The following is a 19,651-nucleotide window of genomic DNA, read 5'->3' on the forward strand; positions in this document are numbered from 1 at the left end:
TTTTCTAGTTTCCACATATATGTGTTAATACACGGTATTTGTTTTTCTCTTTCTGACTTACCTCACTCTGTATGACAGACTCTATGTCCATCCACGTCTCTACAAATGACCCAATTTCGTTCCTTTTTATGGCTGAGTAATATTCCATTTTGTGTGTGTGTGTGTGTGTGTGTGTGTGTGTGTGTGTGTATATATATATACACACCACATCTTCTTTATTCATTCATCTGTCCATGGACATTTATGTTGCTTCCATGTCTTGGCTCTTGTAAATAGTGCTGCAGTGAACATGGGGGTGCATGTGTCTTTTTGAATTATGGTTTTCTCAGGGTATGTGCCCAGTAGTGGTAGTTCTATTTTTAGTTTTTTAAGGAACCTCCATACTGTTCTCCATAGTGGCTGTATCAATTTACATTCCCATCAACAGTGCAAGAGGGTTCCCTTTTCTCCACACCCTCTCCAGCATTTACTGTTTGTAGATTATTTGATGATGACCATTCTGACCGGTATGAGGTGATACCTCATTGTAGTTTTGATTTGCATTTCTCTAATAATTAGCAGGGCAGGAATAGAGACACAGACGTAGAGAACAGACGTGTGGACACAGAGGGGGAAGGGGAGGGTGGGCTGAATTGGGAGATTAGGTTTGACATAAATACACTACCATGTGTTAAATAGATAGCTAGTGGGAACCTGAGGTATAGCACAGGGAGCTCAGCTAGATGCTCTGTGATGGCCTAGATGGGTGGGAGGGGGGTATGTGGCAGGGAGGTCCAAGAGGGAGGGGATATATATATATACATATAGCTGATTCACTTTGTTGTACAGCAGAAACTAACACAACATTGTAAAGCAATTATACTCCAATAAGAAAAAAAAAAAAAAAAGAACATGGTTTGAAAGGTGTCTGATGCTGGAACATTAGTAGTAATAATGATGATGTTGTTGTGCTTTAAGGTTTTTCTGGGCATCCCGCAGGCTTGGTCTGCTTGTCCTGAAATTATTCCTCTATGGGCTTCAATTTTATCATCTGTAAAGTGGGCCCATCTGGGTCTAATGTGGGTGATTCCTGACCCTGCAGGTCTGGAAGGCTTCCTCGTTTTCAACAAGAGCTGCCCAACTCCTCTCCCCCCGCCCCCTATTTACTGGAGGCCCCTCAGGTCTATGCAATTTCAGAACTGCCTTCTTCCCAAACCTCAGAGTAAGGTGAGGATGGAGGGGACCCAAAGGCCTGGAATAACCCAACCTCAAGGTCATTACTGTGAGCCCTGCTTGCTACTGATAACAAAGCTATCTTTTTCTCTGCTGATTAAAATGCCAACAGATTTAAGTAAATCAAAAGTTTTTAATCTTCTGTGACACAAACATAGATGTTTTTAAATGGATACAGGGGAATCCTAAGAAACTAGGAAGGCGCATTTGGAAAGTCAACTGAAAATTTGTCTTTCAAGTATTTTTTCTCTTAACTACAAAGGTTATATAACAGAATCGCAAAACATTTTGAAACATAAAAGGAAAAAAAGAATGTCTTCAGAAATCCCAACCCTTAAATACAGCTCCTACCATAACTGTTATTTTTATGTGGTTGTTAACATGGGACATGGTACACATTTAGTTTTATAGCTGCTCTTTTTCATTTAACATATGTCATGAGTGTTTTCCCACAATGCTTCTGTATCCTCAAATTGTAATAACTACATAATATTCCATCAACTACTTGTGCCTTTACTGATTTAATATTTCCCTGTTGCTGGACATTTAGATTTCATCTCATTTTTCCTATTATAAAAATATGTGATACAAAGGTTTCCTGCATATAATACAGAAAATGGTTTTTTAAAGGGGCCTTAGGACAAGTCAGAAAAGAGATATAAATGGCCAGAAAACATTTGGAGGGAAAATATCCAACTTCACTGATAAAATTAGGATACCTATGAAATATCACTTGTTTAATTTCATCAAATTAACATTCAGTTTTGAAAATGACAGTATCCAGTGTCAGTAAGAATATTGTGAAAGCATAAAGTACTATAGGGCTTATGAAGAGCAATTGAGTATATACATATCAACAACCTTAAAAGCGTTCATACCTTTAGACCCTGTAATTCCACTTGTGGAAATTTACCTAAAGAAATAATCAGATACCTCCACTAATATTTATATATAAGAATGTGCATTGCGATTCTATTTATATAGTAAAAAATTAGAAACACCTTCAAATGTTTAGGTGTAAGTTTTAGGTATAAATTACGGTAAATCTGTATTATGGAATTTTTATGTAGCTGTTAAAAATCATGTTTTTGAAGAATCCATAATGACACAACGTCATGAGGATGCAAAGCCAAACAGTCAAAATACTGTTCTCCTAATTTTAGAAGAGATTCATGTTATACATTTTACTTATGTAACGTTATATATACATATATACACACACGCATAAACATATACACACATATAATGTTATTTATATAATTTATGCACAGAGAAAAGGCTGGCAGGAAACGTACCAAAATATGCATCAAAATGTTAACTTTGGGGGAATGGGATTAGGAATAATTAAGAGTATTTTAGGGGCTTCCCTGGTGGCGCAGTGGTTGAGAGTCTGCCTGCCAATGCAGGGGACACGGGTTCGAGCCCTGGTCTGGGAGGATCCCACATGCCGCGGAGCGACTGGGCCCGTGAGCCACAATTACTGAGCCTGCGCGTCTGGAGCCTGTGCTCCGCAACAAGAGAGGCCGCGATAGTGAAAGGCCTGCGCACCGCGATGAAGAGTGGCCCCCGCTTGCCGCAACTGGAGAAAGCCCTCGCACAGAGACTAAGGCCCAACACAGCCATAAATAAATAAATAAATAAATAAATAAATAAATAAATAAATAGAAAAGAGTATTTTAATTTTCTTTTTATACCTTTTTTCAATTTTCCGTAGTAATTCTTTTCCTTTTAGAGTAAAACAATGCATATTTTTTAGAAGCCTGATCATATGAAAACTAATCAGATTATCAGATCAAATAGGATTGTATAATCTTATAATCTCGTAAAGTCCTCTGATTGACATCCATTAGGAGTTGCAAATGCGAGGGCCATGGGCTTCAGCCAGACAACAGATGAAGCTGATTTGGTTGGTCTGCTCACATTTCATATATAATTTTGTCTTTCCTGCTTCTTTTGAAAAAAATCAAGAGATTTGCCAATACCGGGCCCACATCCCCACTTGGCGAGTGTGGCCGGAGCTGAGAGGCAGCTGGCCCATTTGATTGCAGCATGCACGCAAGCTGTCCACAGCCCTCCCCCGTTCACTGGCCTCCACCATCCCTGTTGTCCACGCCTAGCCTGCTGGCATAGGAAGTCCTCATGACCCCTGGTCGCCCTGCTCCTCTGCTTGGAGGTCAGGTTCACGGCTTAGTTACCTGCATGTTCCTAGCCCTCCTCTTAGGCTGCACTGCATGCTTGTTAAATGAGTTTACAGGTGAGAAAAGGGATGCCCAGAAAAGAGCGGTGTGTTGTCCAAGGTGACCCAGTGACGTGGTGGCAGAACCAGGACCAGAGTACATCTCTGAGCCCAGAAGAGAACATGGTGGCAGGCCATTCCTTCCGTGGAAAAGGATCTTTCCTGAGCTCCACTTTCTCCACCCAGGGTAAGGGGGGGGATCAGCAGCAACTCTCAGGAGTTCTCTTGGGTAGATGTATCCATGTGTCGTGACCCACAGTAGTTTCAGTGAGTGTAGGGCAGGAAGGAGGACTTTGCAGAATGCAAGGGTTTGGGAAGAAGGGGGAAGTATGGAAGGAACACTGGTCTACACTTGACTCATTTGGGACTCATGGGCAAGCCATACTGCCTCCTTGCACTAATTTCCGTGCCATGAACCACCCACCTACCCCCATGTCACTCAAGGGTCCTGAGAAGGGCTGGAAGTATTGTTAAGAAATGCAAACTTCTTGTCATCTTATCCTTGGCAGTCCAATCTGCTCCTCTCTTTTTCCTCTTCCAAGTGTAAACTCATGGCCTAGACATGACCTGGGGTTTTGCCTTAATTCGAAGCGCATTGGACTTCCTCAAAATGAACATTATTTATAAAACTTCTGAAATACTTGTTTCAGTGATAAACTGCAGGATGAGAATAAGCATCTGATTAAAGGGAAAAAAAAAGAGAGAAAATTCTTTTGGCTAGAAAATTATTACATCATCAGAGAAGGCTTCTTTTTGACTTGTGCCTTAATTTCTCTAATAAGCCTGGCATTGTGCTAAGCACTGTGGGAGAGCCAAAGGTGAACAGAATTTGGCTCCATATCACATAAAGAGTAATGATCATCTAATATTCCACGCACTCCCCAACATTTCCCAGCCCCTGGCAGCCAATCAGGGCCAGTAACTAGTTCAAACCAGTCAAGTCCATAACACTTAATTGGCTTTTGGAGACCCTCCAGCACTCACTTCCCCTGTGGTGTTGATCAGCAATGTTTCAGATGATGAAGCCTCTTCATCCTGGCTTCCTGAGTCACCACGTGGAGCAGAATGCCCTGCTGACCAGGACTGGCCATTTGCTTTGTTATACCTCTGAGATTTGGGTGTGAATTTGTTTCTGCAGCATAACCTAGCCTAGGCTGACTAATACAGTCCCTACTCTCAGTAATAAGAGCTACCATTTACTGAATGCCTACTGTATGCCCAAGAACTTAACTTGTTTCATTTCATTTAATCCTCACTGCAGCCCTGTGAGAGCTATTATCATCTCCATTTCTCAGACGAGGAGCAGTTCAGAGAGTCTTGCCCAGTGTCATGCAGCTAGTAAGTTGCAGAATCAGGATTCAACCTCAGGTCTGTCTGACTTCAAGGTTGCTGTTTCCTCCTAAACTAGTTTCAAGTTCAAGAGACCTTAGACAAGAAAATGTATTCTGCAGGCGAAGGTTGGAGGCTAGGGGAGTGGGACGAAGGGGAGGTCCTTAGTTTCCGATGAGGAGGAGCATCGAGGTTCAAGATCCTCAATCAGAACGCTGGTGTTTTAGAGACAGAAATGCCATTTTAAACATTGCTTATGTGTTGCATGTGTGGATGACGTTAATATCTGTCAGACACATCCCTGCTGTTTGCTCCCACCAGCAGGAAGAATTCCTAATATAAGCTGTTTGCTGTTTCACAAGTATTTTAACCCAGAAACAAGGCCAAAGTTGTAAAAACATTAGAACAGGAAGGGACCTCCTGTGAGAGGCCCTCACTTTTTGGGTGGAGGAGGGTGAAGCCCAGAGATGGGAAGTCTCCCGTTTCAGATCACATGGTGCATTCCCAGCAGCCCTCTCAGCTGTGCCTCAAACACTGAGCGTTGGCAGGAGCCCACGGAAGAAAATGCTTGTCTGCTCTGTAAGATCCTAATGCTTCCTGAAGGCAGGAGTGGCATAGGACTTATCCACTTGTCCCTGTCCCTTCATGCTCACATTTGCCAAAATCTAAGTATTCTCACATCAGTTATCTCTTCTGACCTTCACAGGAACCCTCTGAGTGAGCGAAGCAGGTCTTGTCCGCATTGTACCGATGAGGAAGTCTCAGCGAGGTGGAGTGAATTGTCCAAGGTCACACAGCTCTGTGTAACTGCAACCCAGATCTCTTTACTCTCAGATAAACCTGTGATCCTTCCAAATCCAGGAGACAAGTTCCTGTCATAGACCAGCCCAGTGGTGACGGGCATGGCTCTGCATTCATAACCCAGCCGTTTGATCCTTCTGTGTCTCAGTTTCTTCATCTGTAAAATTAGGAAGGTAATAGTACCTCAAGAAGAATTAAGTAAGCTAATACGTACGATGGTCTTAGAATAGTTCTGGGGACACAGTGCTCGGTCAGCATCAGCCAGGACCCTAATGAGATTCCGGGCAGAGGTGGATGGATCGTTTGGCACTTCTCAGGGACCTTAGTGGTCCATGATGTGTAACAGTTTGTTGTTTTGCTGAGACAGAAGTTAATGACTCACATGGAATGGTATTATGATGATAATTTAAACACACACCAGTTTATGAAAAATGGCCACTAAAGGAGTGAGAATGGTGCAAATCCAGGTAGCTGGATGAGAGTCGGGCAGGAAGCCTGTGCCTCTAGAATGTGTGTAGGGAGAAAGGAGTCTCTCTGGTGCCTTATGGGGAGACTTTGGGAAACTCTTATGGATGTTGGTAGAAGGGTATCATCCAGGTGGTATTTAGCCAGGGGCCCAGGAACACCCACCTGTGCCCTGCAAGTCCCAAGAGGGAATATAAGTGCCCAGAGGACACTGAGCAGAGGGTCTTTCTGCAACGGTGGCTCCAGCAACCCACCAGGACCCCACATGAGCATGACTGGACCAGACTGGAAGGCCTCTGCCCACTTCCCTGGTCCTCACTTGGACCTGAACTCTTCCCACTCCAATAGTGAGAAGAGACCCGGCCATCACATGCTGCGCCAAGGCCAAGCTGACCCAGGCTGGTTACCTCAGGCCTCCTGAGGGCAGGGCAGTGGGCCAACCACATGGAAGAAAGAGCTAGTCTTGAAATTTGTTGGTTTGGTAGGAGTTGTCCAAGCACAAATGCAAATAGATACATAGTGTACCCGTATGGGTTGGGATGAAATGGGCCAGGCCCCAAATCTGGGGTCTTTATGGGGTCTTTTATGAAAGACACTTGTGTTTTCTAGAGGAGAGAGAGAATGATGTATTGTTAAGGGTGATGTGGTGCAGTTAGGGAATCTGGAACCTGAAGGCAAGCAGACCTATGTTCAAATCGCAACCTTGGCGTTTTCTAGTTGTATGCATTTGGACAAGTGTTCTCATTTCTCCAAGCCTCCATGTATCAACTCTAAAATAGGAATGATAAGTCCTACCTGCTTGTTATAAGGATTAGAGATGACGTAGGTACTTGTGAAATGGTGGCTGTCATGTTGGGGCTCCTGGTCTGTACCAGGCTGTATGCCAGATGCTTGCCTACTCTTCATCTCAGTGTTCTGCAAATTTCACAACCTTGGCCTTCCTCGTACACTAACCGCACTATTGTTTACTTACTTTCTAAGTCAATTCACTTTTTTTGCCAGTATATAACATTTTTTATTTTAGAAAATTAGGTGGCAAACATTTTGTACTCATAAGCTGCATGATGGAATTCTCCAGTAATATATTTTTTAATTTTGTTGAAGTATAGTTGATTTACAATGTTGTGTTAATTTCTGCTGTACAGCAAAGTGACTCAGTTATACATATATGCATTCTTTTTCATATTCTTTTCCATTATGGTGTATCACAGGATATTGAATGTAGTTCCCGGTGCTATAACAGTAAGAGCTTGCTGTTCATCCTCAACTCACTTTTTAATTTAAGCCTCATCCTGAGCAATAGTAGCCATGAAATTATGGGCTTGATGTGCTTTTTTTTTCTCATATGCCTTAAAATATATACATAACCATTAAAACAATAATTTTCTTTGTGTGAGACAAAAAAGAAAAGAATCACTGTGCCTTCCAACATTTATCTGCACAGCACACTTTGGGACACCCCAGATGTCCATGTGTAATCCTCAAGATGTCCTGTCAAGAGAAGTACCCCCTGTTTGAGATAAAGAAATGGATTTCCCGATTAACCAGACATCAACTTGGTAGCTTTCAGAGGTCAGTTTGACATTTCTTCAAGACATTTTCTTCTTAAGAGGATCTTTCAGATCCTGAATCGCCTTGCCTGTCACCAAAAAGAGCAAAACACTGTATAGCGAGTGGTTCCTGGACCCTGCAGATTCCTGCAAGGTGGTGGTTCTTTTTGAAAAGATTCACATTCATCTCCGTCCCTTGTAAATCAAACCCAAACCTCCAGTGTGAGGGGAAACCATAAACAGCTTTGAACGGAGCTGGCTGGACAGGCCTGGAGGTGACCTTCGAAGCTGGGGACATATTTAGGCATATCTGCCATGTGGTCCCTCGACAACCTGCCCCACACCCTGCCACTCCTGGGTTGGCTGGAAATCCTGTCCACCTCAGTGCAGTGGGTGGGAATGACCTCTTGTGTCTCTGCCGGAGCTCAGGAATCTGCATGTATTCTTCAGAACCTAGTGACTTTACCATGGCATTGCCTCAAATTATGGGGTGTCTGGAGACTAATCCTGGGGCGCTGCTACAGCGTGTGTGGTGCTCTCGCACTTTTGAAATCCTCAGTGCAAGTGTGCCGCTGAGTTCGCTAGGACTCTCTGGGTGGCAAGGAACAGAAACCGCCTCAATCAAGGAACTCCTCATAAGGATACAGAGGCATCCCAAGGAAATCAGGGCAGGGTGGCAGAGGAGCCTCAGGAAGGGCTGGAACCATGAGCCGAAATGCAGCAGAAGCCCCCTCTCCTTCCCTGCAAGCCCTCTTTCTCCCAGTTACTTCCTGGGTGTCTGATTCACTCCTGTGTGTCTGAACAGACGGACTGTCCTGCTTCCAGCATCCATGGGGCAGAAAGTGGCCATCCATAGCTTCAGAGTGTTGTGCCACCCAGAGAGAGACTGAAATGCTGTCTCCGTCAGGCCTGATCCCTCCCGTACTCCCAGGGAAGGAACTACACCCTCTGGCCCCTCCAGCCCATCCTCCTCCCTACAGCCAGAGTGATGTTTTCAAAATGCAAATCTGATTATATTCTTCCTTCCCAGTAAGACACTTCAGGGGCCCCTCGCACCCTTAGGATGAACGCGAAACTCTTCATGGAGTCCTGTGTGACTCTCCAGCCTCATCCTTCACTCCCTCTGCCCAGCCTCACTGGGATCCCCTCAATCCTCAGCCAGGCCTTTGCTGTGCTGTTCTCTCCTCTCCCTGCCTCCAGCCTCCCCGACCAGGTCATGCTCCCTATTACAGACACTCATGACCTTTGTCACAGATGCACGTTTACATTTCACAGATGGACGTATTATGAGTCTTTGATTTTTACGTGTCTACCCCCATTCAGCTGCTCACTCCTCCGGGATGGAGACGTGTCTGTTTACTCCCCTAGTGTACAGGCAGTGCACCTCAGAAACGGCAGCGCTGATGCTTCAGCCTAATCGCCTCATCTCCCCGAGCCTTTCAGAGTATCTGAACTTCAAACCCGTGTAGTGCGTTTGAGATGCTGCCCTTTTGGAAACTGCATATGAGGCTGTCATAGGGAATTATATTCCAAATCACAAGGAGCCATTCAGCTACTCAAAGTGTGGTCCACGGACCAGCGGCATCGGCATCACTGGGGAGCTGGTTAAAAATGCAGAATCTCAGGCTCGACCCCAGCCCTAATCATTGGGAATCTGTATTTTCACAAGTAGTGATTCATGTGCAATTAAAGTTTGAGAAGCACTGGGTTAGGACACACTTTTATACGTTCCTATAACCTCCCTTGATTTCTTTCCATTTCTCACTGCTTCTTTAGTGTTGGGCTTCTCTTGTACACTGTGAGCTTCCTGAAGGCTGGGACCCTGGAAGACCTCAGGGCCAGGTACATGGTCTGGCGTATATTTTTCCCTAAAATTATCCCCCAGGAAAGGTCCACACAAGGCCTTTCATATTATAGGATGCTCTATAAATTATTTTGTTTTGAACAAAAAGTATTGTCTGGGAAAGGCACATTATCTGAAAATGACCTCAGTGCTAGTTTGGATGTTTCTAGCGGTCACGCAGTGGTTGCCATAAAAAATAGGTAAAGAAATGCAACCCGATTTAGTTGTCATTTCTGTTCCATGTGACTTCACAGCTGTAACTGCTGTGTATCGCTGTACACGTGCCCTTTGAAGATCATCTTTAGAAGTGTGTGCTTATGCTGTGGGGTCACAACCTGGATCCACAGAATTAATTTAGAAAAACAAGACTGCTCACTGAAGGCTGCCCTCCTGTCTGCACAGTCTCTAACACCACAGCGTTAGCTCTTAGGGACAGAGCTAGGAGGACCACGTTTGGAGGTTGTGACTGGGAAGCCCTTGCTCTGCCTTTACAAACTGGTGATTGCAGGCGAGTTTTCAAATTCAGCCTTCGTTCTGTGCCTGGAAAATGGGGATGCTGCTCTCTGAGTCCACTTGTCTTTCGACATCATTTATTCCAGCGTGTAGCTGAAGCGTCAGTCGTCCAGCTACACCCCAGGACCCTCGGTCACTACCCTCCTTCACTACCTGTAGCCTCTTATATCTAAAGCACGGGAGCAAAGCCGTAGGTCATAAGAGCTGCAGTTGGTCCTCTGTGCCCTCACGCCTCCTGTTCCTGCACACCCTCCACCTTGCACACCCTCCACCTTGCACGCCCACAGTGCTTGCTCACTGCTCTCTCCACAAAGTCCGCCCCAAACCAGCTTCCATTCCCCACCCTCACTTTCCGATTCCCCACGCTCCAGACATTTCTCTCTCCGATCTCATTCCAGTTTTGTCAGGGCCCTGCTGCCAGAATTTTATTTAATGAAGGAACTGGATGACAAAAGTACATGAATGACTTGAAGGCCCATCTCTTATTATAATAGCAGTTGCCGCTCTGTACTGGACACCTGGTTTTGCCTGGCTTCTGGGTTGGATGTGCAGGTGGCTGGCAGTGCTGTTCTCTGGGGTGGAGAAGAGGAAAGTGGGGCTTCCTACCAAGATGGCTGATTGAGCTTTCAAGGGAGATGCCACCCCTGGGCCCACCCCTAATGGGTATGGAGCCCAAGGCAGGAAAGAGTACAAATGGTCTAGGAGTGGCTGCAGTCATGGGTTTTGGGGGCGTGGGGTGGGAATTGAGGTTGTGTGGAGCCAGATTGTAAGGGGTCTTTCATGTCAAAGACAGAGTTTGTCCCGTGGGACATGGCGAGCCAGTGAGGAGTGAAACAGGATGCTGGAATGATCTGATGGCATCTTAGGACAGTCCCTCTCATAACAACATCGAGAAAGGATCAGAAAGGGCAAGACTGGAGGAGGGCAGCCCAGTTAGGAGGGGGTCATAGCATTCCTGCCACCTGAACCAAGGCAGTGACATGAAATGAAGGGGGATTAACGTGTAAGAACTTTCCAAGGCAGAAGCGGGATGGTGAGGAAAGAGGATGACTGAGGATGACTTCCTGCTTTACAGGTGTGTGGCTGGTATGGTCATAGGTGCCCCAGGAGGAGGCTGGGAAATGCCAGGCGTGAGGTGCCACTCCAAGAGGAGTAGTCCAGGAGGTGTTTGGGTATGTGGGCCTGGGCTTGGCAGATCTGGGCAGGTTTGGGGGGTTGAGGCAGGGTTACAGAAGGCTAGAGCTGCTGTCCAGATGAGAGATGATGGTGGCCCGGCCCAGAAGCAGTGGCAAAATGATGTAGAAGTGTGGATAGAATTGAGAAGCATTTAGGAGGTAAAATGGGCAGCACTTAGAGGTGGTTGGGATGTGGAAGATGAGATGGGGGTAAAAATCAAAGTTGACTCCCTGTGTTCCAGATGCCACAGCATCTGAGAGGAGGGCAGTGCAGTCCATGGGATAAGAAGCAGTTTTGGGGGAGAGATGATGGCTTAGTTTGCAATGTCCCCAAAGCAGACCTTGAAGCAAGGATTTGGATGTAAGGAGTTTATTAGGGAGGGGAGTGGGAAAGGAGGATACTGATGAAAAGTGTTAATGCACAGATTACTGCTGTGGGCAACGGAGCCTCAGCCCTCCTGGGGACCTGCTGAGACGCTGTGGGCCACACCTGAAGCTGGTTGAGCATCACTCCTGGGGGGCTGGTTAACTCTCCAGCACTTGCAGCCTGCTGCGCAGCGGGGGGGTGGGTAGAAAACGTCCTCAGGAGGAGAGCCCCTGTCAGAATACACAGCTGTCTCAGAGGAGACCAAGGAGTCTGCTAGGTTTGCGACAGGTGATGAGACAGCTCGGGTGGGTTGAGTCCCAGGCATCTGAGACTTCCAGCTCGAGATGTCCCCAGGCAGATGGTGGTGACACTGTAGTAGCCACCAAGGAGCCCTGGATGCTGTGCCCTGGAAGGATGGGTGTTCATGCTTGTTGAGGGCCCTTGAATGTCCATGGTCTGGTCAGACCTGCCATGCACACTCCTCTCCCCTACCTGGGCTGGTTGCAGAGCCCATGCTTCAGCCTTCAGTTCCCTTCCCGAAGAATAGGCCTCGGCTGTTTCTGCACCTCTGCTCTCCCTCCTTCTGTATCGAGAGCACCACTTGTCAACAGTTCCAAGAAATGGGGCTCATTTAGCAAAGAGGAAGCTGGGGGCCTGGGAGAAGATAGGTCCATTCGAGGACAATCTGCAGATCGAAAGACAAGAGTGCCGGGTTGGGGTGGGGAGCGCATGACATTGGCAACGCTAAGTGGGTTTCCAGGAGTCGGAGGAGAGGCTTGTGCAGAGAGGAGCGCGAGTGAATGAGCGAAGGACGAGGAGTTGGTGCCAGGCCCCTGTCCCCGTGGCATCCTCAGCCACAGACCAGGCAGGCTGTTGAATGGGTCTGCATTTCTGTTTCTTTATATTTGCGGTGGGATAACATGCCTAGGCCAGCACAACCTTACAGAAATATACGCGAGCCACAAATGTAATTGTAAATATCTAGTAGCCACATTTTAAAAAGTAAAGAGAAGCAAGTGCCATTCATTTCCCTAATATATTTTATCTTCAGTATATCCCAAATATTATCATTTCAGCATGTAATCAACATAAACAACTTTGAATGAGATATTTTTCATGGAGGTGGTTGGAGGGACTCATTCTTCAGACTGTAGTGTGTACTTTACACTTACAGCAGATCTCAGTTCAGACCCACCACATTCAAGAACTCACCAGTCACATGTGGCTGGTGGCGCAAGCCCAGGCTGCCTGCCCTGGAGAGCCACAGGGGGGAGTTCAGCCCCCACCCACCTCTACTGGTCAGATCTTCATTGTAGGGTCCAAGCCTCAGAGTAAGATAATTACAATACTGGAGAATTTACACTGTGGCGTGAGCTTTATAGGCAAGGTCTTATTTGAGCCTCACACCCACCCTGTGAGATATGTACTGTTATCCCTATTCTACAGGTGAAACAGTTCAGGCACTGAAAGTTTCAGCAGCTCGCCTATAGTCCTGTTCCCTATTAGTGGTGACTCCAGGATTCCAGTGCAGATCTCTTTGACTCAGGTCTTGTGTTCATCCATGAAACATACTGCCAGCCCCAGGAGACACACATTCTCATTCACCTCAGGGCGTTTGCACGTGCTTTTCCCTCTGCCTTCAGTGCCCCCGCCCTGCCTGGCTAACTCCCACTTTTCCTTCAGGTCATGGTTTGGACTATGCCTCCTCCAGGAAGCCTTCCCCACATACATCCTCCCTATCTTGGGCAGGGTGAGCCACCTCCCCAGCATCCCTGGTATCCCTGTTCCCCTGCCATAGCACTCATCATGCCATGTTGTAATTGCCTGTTTACCTGTCTGTTCCCCTCCTAGGGAGAGGACTGTGTCTGTCTGGCCCATCACAATCCTCCCAGCGTAGCACAGAGCCTGGCACATGGGAGGGACCCAGGCATATTTGTCACATGCTGTTATGGATCCAAGATGCTGCCTGGCTGAAGACATCCACAATTGACCACCACTGTTGGTTCTGTTACAGATGTTCCCCAGATAAGGAACCTTAGAAACAGTCACTGTGGTTGATATGTGTAATAGTCACAATTGGCAGCCATTCCCCTGTTTCCTGGCAAATAGAACCCTCATTTTGTTTGGGTAACTACCCCTCAGGGAATGTGATCCTGTTTTTAGCTCAGCCAGTACTGGGAAATCTACCCCCATTGCTGGTGATTCACTCAGTAGTGGACTTAAGACGTGAGGAAAGTTAGTGGGGCTGGGATCTGGGTGTTTCTAGAAAAGATCTCCTTGATCTTAGGGAAGAAACTCAAAGAGCAGGATGTTGTCATGTCTGGGTGTGACCTCCAGGCCTGGGCAGCCATCTTGTGACCAAGAGGTGATCTGCTCTAAGGACATTCCTGACAGACACGGAGGATGGCAGAGCCAAAAGGTGGAAAAGGAGTCCTTGATGACGTCCTTGAGGAGCTGAATTAACCAACCCTGGAGCTGCCCTAACTTGGGATTTCTCGTTAGAGGGAGGATACATTTCCTTATTACTACAGCCAAGTGAGTTGGGGTTTTCTATTCCTTTTAGCCTAAATCATCCTAACAATTACACTGTGGTGGAGAGATAGTACAGTCTGAGACCTGGTGGAGAACAGAGCAGGGATGTGGGCTCCAGCTCTGGCATTGATGGTCTGGGACCTCTTTGTGCAAAGCTCGGATGCCACTTCTTCACAAAGCCTTCCCAGAGGCCCACCAGGAGGTGGGTCCTCCCTCCTCTGGGTTCATCTGTCTGTGTGTCTCCATGACCCCTGCTTGCGTCTTCTCTCCCTGCGGCTCATGGGCTCTCCGAGAGCGGGGCTTGTGCGTTTGTCATTTCTGTATCCCCATGGTTGTACCTTGCACATAGTAGGTGCTTGAAAAATCATTGGGCATTAAGTGGAAGGATGAGTAAATTAATATTAACATTGCTACTTCCTAATTCATAAGAGAGAAGATATTTCCCCTAAGCATTCCGTCTGGCTGACAGAAGAGTAATCGTTTCCTGGCTCTGAGGCTCAGCTGCTTCATCTGTAAAATGGGAAAGTTGTACTAGATCTTCAGCTCAACGAGACTCCATGACTTGATAGCATTATACAGTAAATGACTGCTATGTGCCAGGCTGTGCGATACAGGGAATTAGACACATTTTCGTCTGTTGAGATGCTCAGGGTCTAGGGTGGAGGTTCTTTACCTTTAAGGGGGGAACAGACCCCCTTTGGTGGCCTCTTCCCAGAAAACTGCTGCTGCCCTCAAAATTCTGTGGATAGTTGTAGGGGATCCATTCAACTAGAAAAAGGCATGCCGAGGCCCACCCTTGCCTTCCAGCCCTGTCTGAGCTGGAACAGGGGAAACAAAGGAAGAATACGATCCTTCCAGAGAGGCCCTCTGGGCAGAAGGGGAGGCAGCGTCTCCACTTCCAGAGGTGCTGACAGAGGCAAGCCCTGGTGACTCCAGGAGAGGGACTGGAGCTGCCTGGGAATTCAGGGGAAGGCCCTGCTGCTGGTGTAGGAGTTCGACAGGTGCCCAGAGGGAGGAAGGCACACACCCCAAGGTGGGGAAGGCACCGTGTATTATGGAATGTGAGTAATTGTGCCCCAGAACAAAGCGGGACAGGAGACTGGAGAGGTGGGCAGGGGAGGTGGTGGAGGGCAGGGAAGGGGCGGAATTCCACATGGGAGAGGAGCCCAGAGGAGGGGGCTGGATACAGGGTGCTTTGGGATGTGCCAAGGGTGGAAAGCAGGGTGGGAAATCTCTACAGATGTTTGTAAGGACCTAACATCAGACGCGGGCTTCCGGAGCGACCTCGGGCTCTGTCGGTCAAGGGTCGTTGAGAGGGAACTGCCCCACTGAGAGGGAACCACCCGGGGAAGAAAGCTCTCCTATCCAGGCTTTGTCCTGAGCCCGCTGAGCTGCCCACAGGTAGCTTGCCCAGCTTGGAAAAATAAAAGCAGAAACCTTCTCGCTTTGTGTGGTCACGTGGCGGCTCTTAACACGGGCCCCCCGTACCCAGCTTCCAGGGGCTGTTGTTAACATTTCAGGAAGTTAAAGGAAATCATTTACCTGCTGCCGAGGCCTCCAATTTTGCTGGAATTGCCTCGGCATGGCGTCTCCGCACGGCGCCCTCACACTGGGTCGGTGCTGGGCGGATGGAACAGGATGCCTTTGAGTAATTCAAAGCTGGGAAAGTGGAGTCTCCCTTAATACATTTAGTTTTGTGGTGGATGAAATTATATCATGCAGGAAAGATTAAAAGAAGCCTTTGTTTGGCAACCAATTAACTAGATCATTTCTAGGGTTCCTTCCAGTTTTTAGCATCCCGACCCTTTGCGGTGTTGGACCCCGGGCTCCCCGCCCACCTCCATCCAGGGCCAGGCTGGTCTTTGAGCTAGTTACACTCCTGCTTCTGCCTCTTCCTTAATCAAACGGAATGGGGAGATGGGGAGGTGGTCTGTCGAGGACCTATTGACCTCGATGTGCCAAAAATCATTTAATCATTTCACTATACCATGGGGGGGGGGGGTGGGATCATGATTCCCATTTGACAGATGCATTCACTGAGGCTCAGTGAGATGTGCACATTCATCCATTAGACAAATATGAATTAAGGACCTGGTATATGATGAGTCCTGAGCTGGAAGCTGGAGATACAACGGAGAACAGAATAAAAGTGTTCTGTACACTCCTGGAGCTTACTGTCTAGGAGGGGAGAGAGGGCCCTGATGAAATCACCCCACAGATAAATGGTGTTAGGAGAAGTTAGTATGGGCTAGGGAGAGCTTCCTGAAGGAGGTGATGTTTGAGCCAAGATTGGAAGCATGAGTAGGTATTAACCAGGCAGAGGGATGGGCCAGGTGATCCAAGCAGAGGGAACAGCACTTACAGAGCCCTTGAGACAAGAAGGAGCTTAGAGTTTCCCAAGGGCTAAGAGGTGTGTGTGGCGAGGGGGTGATGTAAGGTGCCGCTCAGTGAGTCATTGAAGAGGTAGGCGGGGATCAGCTCCAGACAACCTCGTGGGCCTTGAGTGCATAGAGAGGACACAGAGAAAGAGAACCCACTGTGTGCCAGGCTGTCATATGTGTGATCTCATCTGCTCCCCCAAGCCACCCATCCCATTTCCACATGGGAGAATTGAGGCTCAGAGAGGGCAGGTGACTGCGGGTCACGCCGCTAGTCAGAGGCAGAGCCAGCCTTCCCTGACCCACAGCCCGGGCCCTCCTCAGCTCCCCAGCTCAGGCCTGGACCCACCAGCAGCCAGCCCTCCCTCGCAGTACCTCAACCCTCCTTTTCTAGGTGTGAGATTTCCTGCAGGGAGAGCCCAGCCGGGCTCTGCTCGGCCCCGGCTTTTGGCTTCTGGTCTGTCTCTGTGGCATCCTTGCTTGGAATAAGAGAAAGAAACTTGGTGTCTGGTAATTGTATTCCATTAAGCCTAATTAAGATGCAAATTTGTACAGTTAATGAAGAAGGCAATTTGGAGGCAATTTCACCGGTGACACGGGACTCTTGTCGGTGCCTCTCTGCTTGGTAGGTAGGTCTGAGGATAGGGGAGGTGTATGCGCTACCACCCACCAAGCTGCATCTGGCTGGGCTCCGGGGGTAAATTTTTCCTGCTGGAGCAAGATAACCCACCTCAGGAAGAACACATTGTGCAGAAACTGCTCGGATCACGTGACCCCTGATGTAGGGAGCACAAAGTTCCGGGCTCCTGCCACCTTCCTCCCCTCTGGGCCCCATGACCCCCACCTGCAGGCTCTGCCCTGCCCTGGCCTCTTGATGTGGGCAAGGAGGGGTTGAGGCAGTTCTCTGGAACCAGACCACCTGGGTTCAAATCCCAGCTCTACCACTCATTGGCTGTGTGTCTTTGGGCAAGTTTCTTAACCTCTCTGGGCTTCAGTTTCCTCCTCCATGAAATGAGACACTGATAGCATCACCTGATAAGGCTGCTGTGAAGATGAAATGAGATAGTGCATGGAAAGCACTTGGCAAGCACCTGGCCCATGAATGTTGGACGTTTTCATTAGCTCTGCCAGTTCCGCAGATTCCGTATGGGTAGTTCTACCCCCAAACCCTAGGCTAATAGAGTTCTTTTTTGCTGCTGTCAGAGGCCCACTGTCTTAGAGTTAGACTTTCTTCAGGTCCTGGATGCCCCGTCCTTGTGGTCCATCTGGCTGTAAAGCTGGGGTACACCCAGTACCTGCCCTTTTGCATGGATGGCCACCTGTTGGTTGGCTGTTTTCCCATTTTAGATGTCAGAATTGGCCTGTTAACCTGGACTTACCCCTGGCACCCGACCCCACTCCCTCCCACCACCACCTCTATGGTCCCTCTACCTGTGGCCAGATGTATTTATTTATAAATAAATTATTCAACTGACATCATCATGATTAGAGCTGATATTTTTGGAGTGTTCCCTGTGTCGAGCTCTTTACCTTTAATTATGTTATTGCACCATCACCACAATTTACAAGATGTAGAAACTGAGGCTCAGCGAGTGACTTGCCCAAGGTCACACAGCTGGTATAGGGTAGAACTGGAGCTCAAACCATTTCTGTCTGACTCCTAACCTCATTTGTAAGCCCTCTAGTCAAGCTGCTCTTCAATTCCCAAGTGCCTGCTGTGTGCCAGGCCCTGTGCCCTGCGCCCGAGGCGGAGAGACAGCTGTGTTTATCCTCAAGGAGCACAAAGACTTGAAGGAGGGGACAGACAGTGACAGAGCAGGGTGGAAGTGTGGTGGTGGAGGGAACTCGGGAGTGGCGTGTGCGGGAGCCTGGAGAGGACCTTAGTCTTCCTAGGGAGGAGTCAAGGAAAGAAGGGATCTCAGAGGAGAGAACAGTTGGCCTGAGAGTTGAAGAAGAGTGGAAGTCTCTGGAGGTTTGCAGTGGAAAGGGCGTGACTGGAGGAAGGCGCGGCAGGCGCAGTGGCACTGAGGCGTGAGGTACTGGGGTGCGTTGAAGTTTAGGGGCCGGGGATCGCCAGTGGGCAGGGAGCAGCAGTGGGAGGGTGAGGCAGGAAGGGTGGGTAGAGGCCACGTCATGCTGAGCGTCAAAGGCCAGGCTAAGTCAGAACTGACTAGAGGTAGGGAGTGGTGGCCTGGAGTCTGAGCTTCTCCACTTGCCTGCTGTGTGACCTTGGACAAGACCCTTTACCTCTCTGAGCCTTGGTTTCTTCATCTATAAAATGGAGGAGGAATAATCAAAAGGCCTCTCTCCTAGGGTAGTTGTGAGGAGATGCACAAAAACAGAGCACAGTTTCTACGGAGTGAACTGTTGAGCAGCACAAACTGCTTCCTCTTGCTGGCCAGGGTGAGGGGTCGGGGGAGTGCATCAGGAGCCCCTGCATGAGAGCTGGGGGCTATGAAGAAAAATCAAGCAGGCTAAGAGATTAGATATGACAAGAGAGAGGGCTTAGGGAGGAGAATTATTTAGACCAAACGGACAAGGAATGTGGCATCTGAGCAGAGATCTGAACGGGGTGGAGTGCACCGTGGGAAGGTTTTAATTAGCAATTTTGCGCCCAAAGCAGGCAGCTAACAGGGCCCTCAAGCCAGCGTTGTCAAGTTATGAGGAAAGAGTGCAGCCAGGCACTATATGTGGGCTCCTACTCCAGTGAATTATAACTGTAGATGCCCAGCTCTTTTATTTCCAACTGTTACGGGAGTACCTATTGTCAACATGTAAATTTGACAAATTGAGAAATGAAACAGTATTTCATAATCACAAGTAGGCCTTTTTTTGTTATCTTTCATGATCACAGCTGGGTCTGGCACCCTCTCCAGTTATGGCTACATCCAGGGCAGCTGCAAACCGCAGGGCTTGGGCTTTCACAGGTAGGACCAGAGAGCAAACCCTGGGCAGCTCAAGTTAGGATGATACATGCAGAGGATTTAGATGAACACTGACAGAGACTAGGATTTCAAGATCCTCTTCTGTTCTCATTTGCCCGGGAGGGTTCACAACCCCACCTGGAGCCTAAGTGTGCTTCTCATGGTCTGAGAAAGGACTGGGGGCCTCTTTGTCCTGTAGGCTTAGATGCAGAAAGGTTGGGCTCTTGGCCAATCTCTGTTGTTTGGGACAGTGTTTCTTAGACCACCGACAACAGAATTATCTGGGACTCCTTATTAAAAATGCAGCTTCCAGGCCTTGTCCCCGA

At 48.0% G+C, this 19,651-nt stretch overlaps 2 protein-coding genes across 5 annotated transcripts in view; both read left to right on the forward strand.

The window, feature by feature from the left end:
- Nucleotides 1-19,651, forward strand: part of HRH1 (histamine receptor H1) — an 83,747-nt gene that overhangs the window by 31,790 nt on the left and 32,306 nt on the right. The window contains exon 1 of one of the 2 annotated variants that reach the window (XM_036867772.1): nucleotides 13,950-14,026. The exons of the other annotated variant lie outside the window; for it this stretch is intronic. The gene's annotated coding sequence lies outside the window, so the exon portion shown is untranslated. Of the gene's footprint in view, nucleotides 1-13,949; nucleotides 14,027-19,651 lie in introns of those variants that run through there. 2 annotated transcript variants of the gene reach the window in all.
- The window catches only part of ATG7 (autophagy related 7), a 334,957-nt gene that overhangs the window by 31,735 nt on the left and 283,571 nt on the right, over nucleotides 1-19,651 (forward strand). Inside the window, exon 1 of one of the 3 annotated variants that reach the window (XM_036867769.1) lies at nucleotides 13,929-14,026. The exons of 1 other annotated variant lie outside the window; for it this stretch is intronic. The gene's annotated coding sequence lies outside the window, so the exon portion shown is untranslated. Of the gene's footprint in view, nucleotides 1-13,928; nucleotides 14,027-19,651 lie in introns of those variants that run through there. One more of the 3 variants, XM_036867768.1, reaches the window with a different exon arrangement.

Source organism: Balaenoptera musculus, chromosome 11 (assembly GCF_009873245.2).
Source record: "Balaenoptera musculus isolate JJ_BM4_2016_0621 chromosome 11, mBalMus1.pri.v3, whole genome shotgun sequence".
Classification (NCBI taxonomy): domain Eukaryota; kingdom Metazoa; phylum Chordata; class Mammalia; order Artiodactyla; family Balaenopteridae; genus Balaenoptera; species Balaenoptera musculus.